Source organism: Arvicanthis niloticus, chromosome X (assembly GCF_011762505.2).
Source record: "Arvicanthis niloticus isolate mArvNil1 chromosome X, mArvNil1.pat.X, whole genome shotgun sequence".
In the NCBI taxonomy this organism is placed as follows: Eukaryota; Metazoa; Chordata; class Mammalia; order Rodentia; family Muridae; genus Arvicanthis; species Arvicanthis niloticus.
In genome coordinates, this window is record NC_047679.1 from 3320354 (window position 1) to 3327206 (window position 6853).

Consider the following 6853-nt stretch of genomic DNA (forward strand, 5'->3'; position numbering starts at 1 on the left):
ATGACTTGTGAAAATGCAGAAATTATTGTAGGTGAAGTGTACAGCCCTAAATGGGGTATCTCTATGATATCTTCTGTTGTCAACTCCCAATAAACATCATAGACAAGAGGATGGAGAGATTGTAAGATCCAAAGGTTTGGAAAGAGTGCTGTCTAATGTCCAGGCCAGCTGGACAATCAAGTGGGACCCTTAGACCCCGTGGAGAGGACTGAGATGTGTGAGAAAATAAGGAGGCACAGCAAGGCAAGAAGTCTGATCAAGCTGGCAAAATTTTTATTGTTCACGCAGCTTATATACTCTAAAAACAGGATGGGGAGGGGTAGGAAAGGAAAGAGGGCTTTGCAGGTGGAGGAAGCTAGCTGCAGCTGCAGGGTCTAACTAAGTTATTCACACAAAGCCTTTCCATTACCAGGGTTCTAAAACCATCTATCTAGCAGGATGTTGGCAAAATCCAGAAATCAGGAGGAAGGGTCACCAAGGTGGGCCACCACCAGGCCCTGCCCAAAGCCCTGAGAACTGACAAGTGAACCATGGAAGGCAAGCAGAAAGAAGAACCATAGACAGGAGATCCAAGGGTGAGTGTTTGCCAAGAGCAAGGCCCTGCCACCGCCCCCCACAGCCTAACAAGGTCTTCTGGGCACTATGAGACTATTGTGTCTGTAAACTATGATTGCCTCCAAAAGATCAAGCCAGCCAACACTCCAGCATGACTGAAGGAAGGGTTCATGAGGCCCTACCCCTAGAGGAAAAACTATTGACAGTTGATGGCTGCTGTAATAGAAAGAGTTAGTTCTCTTTAAGGATGTAGACCCTGGTATGTTGACCGTGTTCTAGTGGGTATCTTTCATGCCAAGCACATTGGGTAGAACTAATTTTGGAATGAGGATATAGGAAGGATTTGGGAAGAGTTAGAGAGGGGAAATACAAAATAGATATCATTGAAATAAATTGTAAAACATGTATAAAATTCTCAAAGAATGAATTTAAAAATTTTAAAAATGGAGAAAACTAAAACAAAACCATTTTGATCATGTTTAATAGAGAATAAAGAGAATTTGTTTTATAATCCTTTGAGCATTATAAACCCCAGGTTAATGTTGGCCTTCTGCTGTGAACTATCCAAAACTCATTGTCCAGAGTACACTGACAATTATCACTGTTCAAAAGTTGCCATGCTAGTAGAATAACAATTGCTGTAAAACTTATTTGCAGGGTTGTACTTGGACAAAAAGGGAAAACAGAAAAAAGGAAAGACATGACTGCTCCTAGGTATGGCAGAGGAGAAGATTTATGGTAGATAAAAGGGAGAGCATAGCCAAAGACAGACTTCTGTGTTGGGAGCCAATTTTAGCAGAAAGCAGCTAGGTCATCTTTGCAGCCATCTGGAACCATATACCCTGACAAAAGATTTGGTTTTCAATAGCCTACAACAGCTAAAGCACACTCTGATATCCCACATATTTTCTGTTGCTGTTTACTGCCCCCAGCTGCAAGGAGCACGTGGTAGTCACGCCTGCAAGGTATTGCAGTTCACGTGCTGTCCACGTGCTATCTACGCCATACATGCTTATAAGGTGCACGTGCTATCCAAGCCTGCAAGGCATTGCGGTGCACGTGCTGTCCACGCTATAGACACCTGTAAGGCTTACGTCATATCAATACCTGCAATGCACGTGGTATCCACACGCCTACAAGGCACGTGGCAAAAGCGTATAAATACCTCAGAATTCCCTTCAATAAACGAGACTTGATCAGACTTTCTGTCTTGTCTCCATTCTTCGCATCTCTTCCCCTTTATCACCTCTCTCTCTCTCTCTCTCTCTCTCTCTCTGTCTCTCTCTAGACCCTGACCCTCGGACTGGAGCGGCAGCTTGGGCCAAGCGTGGAGTGGAGCAGGCCAAAACATTTTGGCCCACAAAGCCGGGCAGTACGGGCCGGGACACTTCTGGGAGAGTCCAGACTGCTCATGATCATACCGAATTGAGCTGTGTGAGGAAAGTGGGTGGTAGGGTAGTGTAGCAGTAGACCAAGAGGGGCAGCCTGAGCCAAGAGACTGGAACAGCCAAATGGCTGAGTAATATAAATGCCAGAGGAGCTGTGGGGGAAGAATTCAGGGTAGGGGGCAGGGTATGCCTGCCAGGAGGGCTCTGTAACAAGTAGAGATTGAGGGATTCTGGGAGAGCCAGGGGACCAGCATCTATTTTGACCTATTAATAGATACCTCAGTTAGCTATTTGTCTTGGGTTTGAGACATAAAAGTACTATAGTTTAAATGTTAAATGTCCCCCATAGGTTTTTGTATTTGAACATGTAGTCCCTAGCTGGTAGCACCAGTTTGGGAAGTTATAGAACATTTGAGAGATAGATCCTTTCTAGAGGAAGTAGGTATCTTAGGGCATGTCTTGAGGTTTTATATTCTGGCCTTACTTCTTATCAGCTCTACTTCTTGACTCTGGGCACAATGTGGCTAGCCCTTATATTACTGATACCATGTCTTCTTCACCAGGATGGAGCCAAAATAAACCTAGCTACTCTTAAAGTGCTCCTTGTCAGGGTTTGGTCATAGCAACAAGTTTGTGAGATAAGTCAATCTGTTAAATAAATTAACTCTTAACTGAACTCTTAACTGAAAAGAAAGAAAGTAAAAGGAAGAAAATGGAGGCAAAGAGCTTGCCTTGTGGCTTGTTAGTTTGGGGCTTTTTTGTCTGTTTTCCAAGTTTTGTGGTGATCCTGCTGAGCCATATTTCTAGACCAGTTGTCATGCAAAATGTTCCCAAGGGGAAAAAGCAAATAGAGATACACGCTGACAAGACTGAAAACCTGAGTTTAATCCCTACCATTCTTAGATATGGAAAATACTGGGGTTTCTGAATATGCTCAACCTTCCCAATTTTTGTCTGGTGACACAGTTCCATGTGCCCCACACTCTAGCATGTCAATAAATATTAGAAAAGATGAGGAAAGCATATAGTAAAAACATGAATTTATCACCCAAATACCATGTCCTATGCATAGTTCTCTTTCCAATCTAACAATTCTAGTTCTTTTTTCAAGGAGATTCTTGTAACTGATTCACTGGTTTGTCACAGTAATTGAACCTATGGTATTATTTCACCCAAGATATACTTCATTACTTTGATTTTGGTCTAAAGGGGTGTTTAAAAACAGAAATCATGGATTGATTTAAATATCAAAGACAAGAAGTACTGTTTCCAGCATTATGATGTTGGAAGCTCTGAGAACCCTTCCTTAGAAACTAGAGTAACTGACTTTGTAAAACCATCATTGAAAGCCTTTGCCATGTCCAAGGGGCACATATATCAAATAAACATATATTCTAAAACACCTTCTAAAACTGAGAAAGGACAGAGGAATCTGTGCTATTTGGGCAAAGATCTGTGAAGACACCCAAACTCGGGAGACCCTTCCTCAAGTCTCAGGAAATCATGACCACACAAAGATCACAAGAAACTGTACCTGGATGCAATCAGCAGAAGTTTATTAGGGAAGAGATCTGGCAGCCAGTGGTCTGACTACATACTCACACAGGAGTAGAGTTCGACCCTGCCTGCCAGTCTGAGGAGGATTTTAAAGGGAAAAACCACAAACTAGGCGAGTGGGAAGGGAGTGAGCAGTTGCCAAGGATACATAACATAAGAATAGCAAAAGATTCCAGAGAAACCCACCCTGAAAGGAGGTTAATAGCCATGGAAATTACTCAGTACAATCATTTTTCTCAAAAATGTGGTTTTACCACATCACTGCCCTACCCTGTCAACTATCTATTAACTATTTCTCACTAGCTCCAGCCATAGAGCCACAGCCCTGTCATTGTGTTTTTACCACCTGAATGACTTTCATTCTTTACAGTCAGTTCCTGAAACTGGCCTGGCTTGTTTCAGAGAAAAGTTTCCATGTCCCTAAAAGAACTTAAAAAGCATCTATATATGTATATATTTTATAAAAATGGTTTTTATAATTTTTCATTCTTCATTCCCCCATTTTCTCTAATGACAGTTTTTAATCATAAAAACTTAGCTTTTTAATCATAAAAAATCAATTATTAATAAGTCCATTCCCACCCCACTTTTTCTGATTTGGATCTTTAGATTATCATTTTCTTGATCTAAAGTTCTATATTGATCACGCAACACAAAAAACTGAACAGCACTTATCCTTTTTCTAACAAAAATCTATTTAAATGCAAGGGCCTATGGTAAAAGCAAGAGTAAAATCACAAGAGGTCCATCAAGGGAGGATAATAGGGTTCTCAACCAAGGGGACTTATTGAATCAACTCTCGAATCAACTTTGCTGCTCCTCTCTATCTTTCTGTCTCTGGTCTAACCTTAACATTCTTCTCTAAGAGCAACACACTTCTTTAAGAAACAGCAAGTCTAGTCCTCTTAGCAGCACCTGTCTCCACACCTGCGGCCACTCCTAGTCTCAATGTAACAGCTAGAGTCAAGGAAACGGGCTCCCTGCTGAAGCGTCTAGGGTGTATCTCAAACTCATGTTCAAGAGTACCTGTGGGGTAGTAGTAAACCCTGGGAACAAGCTGGACAAGTACACAATAATCTTTGACCTCATCTAAGACAGAAGTAGATATATAAAGGGTTAATCTTGAACTGCAAGCTCACCATTTAACAATCTTAGGCACTAAGTATCTGTTAGCAGGGGTCCTCGGGCTCTATTTTATTAGCTAGGGGTCTCAAAAAAATTCTATTTCTTTCAAACACACTTTTAAAGTTTTCCTCTGACTTTTACATATTTTGTGGCACATAGTTGTCTACATACACATAAAATCACATATATAATAAAGAGAAATTGCAAAAAGGAGCAAATCTATATAACTCTAGATTCACATTTCGATTTCAATCTTGGAATCACAAACTGTCATTTAACCTTGGGTGTACACACCCTAAACCCCACCCTCTAAGGCAGCATTATCCCTGTGTCTCTAGGAGTCAAGGCCTGCTCTTTGGCCTTGTAGAATAGCAGGTGACCTTGAGCTAAATAGCAGGGGGTTGTTCAGGCATCTGGATGTTCTCAGGTTGGCATCAGGCACAGGTGGTGTTGGTGAACTTCAAGGAGGTCGGATGGTCACCAGTACCAGGAAACAGTCTCTTAGTAGCCTGAAAAATCATTTCTCACATAAAAGGGACATTCTGGGTGTGGAACAAGGACAAGGGACACTCTAGCCAGCGCCAGTTCCTGAGAGTAATTTAGCTTTAGGGTTCTGTATATTCTCTCTACCTGTCCTGAGCTTTGGAGACAGTATAAACAGTGGAGCTTCTAATACCTCTGACTTACCTTAAAACTGCTATCTGAGCTAATCAACTTAGATAAAGGTCACCTACCCCTCTCTGGAATTCCCCTAATGTGCTTTAAATTGGGCCTGTAAACTCACTTGGAGGTCTTGATCTTGGTAAGTGATCGACCTCAGCATTTTGGACTTCTGCAGAATGAAACACTCTGCTTTTGCATACTATTTGAGTCCAGGGTATCATTCTTCTTGGAATCATGGACACTTACATTTGGTGGTTATTGTCTGGGATTTACTATTGAGCCCCTCACCCAAATAGTGGAATGTTCTTCTGATGGTTAAGTTCTGGTGCCCAGTTGTCTTTTGTCTTCTCTGTCTCTGTGTTTCTGTTTCAGGTTTAGTCTGGATGCCAAGAAGGACAGAGTAGATTCATATTTTGTCACCCAGCCAGGAGCAATGAAGGACACTCCCAACCCCCTACCAGAAGCAGGTTCTCAACTTGCAAGTTCTCATCTGGATTCTGAACTGGCTCTGGGTCTATGGGCCTCCCATGCACAGGGAGGAAGACTGTCTGAGACAGTCTTTCAGTAATTTGTTTTCCCGGGAATGTCCCATGTCTCTGTGTATGTGTTCCATTTGTGCTTTTTATCCTCTTGTACAAACTTTTCCTTGATTCCTAAGATGGGAAAAGCATAGAGCACCCCACTAGGCTTGGTCCTGAACCATTTTAAGAACTTTTGCTGAGGCACAGAGGACTTGGGTCTAGTTGTTCTTCCTCTGAAACTAATCAACTTTTGCAGGAACAAATGGCCCACCTATAAAGTAGGATGGCTTGAGGAGGAAACTTTTCATCTCCCCAACATTTACAGAGTGAAGGCTGTAGTCTGTGTGGCCAGGGTCCACCAGTACCAAGTGCTATATATCACCACATGCCAATACCTGCTCAAGAAGCCCCCTGTTTGGATGAGACCTTTTTTGTCACCAGCCTCTCTGTTCCCTGCCCTTCTTTCTTTAAAGGAGGCTCAGCCTCAGCCCTCTGCATCACTCCATCCTTCTGCTCCCAAGGAAGATCCCTGTCCCCTTCCTTATGTTCCTGCTTCTGCACAGGCAGAGGAAGGAGCACCCCCTGACTCCCCTGACTGTTCTGGTTCCATTCACACTTGGGCCCTTACTGCCCATAGGGCAGACTCTACTAAGGCCTTACCCCTTCAGGCTATGGGGCCCCCCAGATATTCAGGGGAGATTGTTCATGACATATGTGGCATTTGCTAATAATGATCTTTATAATTGGAAGTTGCAGAAGCCCCCCTTTTTAGAAAGACCACCAGCTCTCAAAGGTCTTCTAGATTCAATCATGCAGACTCATCTGCACACCTGGGATAACTGTCAGCAAATGCCCCAGGTCCTCTTCATGACAGATGAAGCTTTGGAGCTTCCCAGGAATTGGAGCTTCCCAGGAATTGGTTCCAGGAGCAAATGGGCTGCCCACCCAAGTCCAGGCTGATATTGATGCAGCCTTCCCTTTGACTGGACCTGATAGGGATTTTAACACTGCTGAAGGTAAGGGGAGGCTCCAAGTCTATTGCCA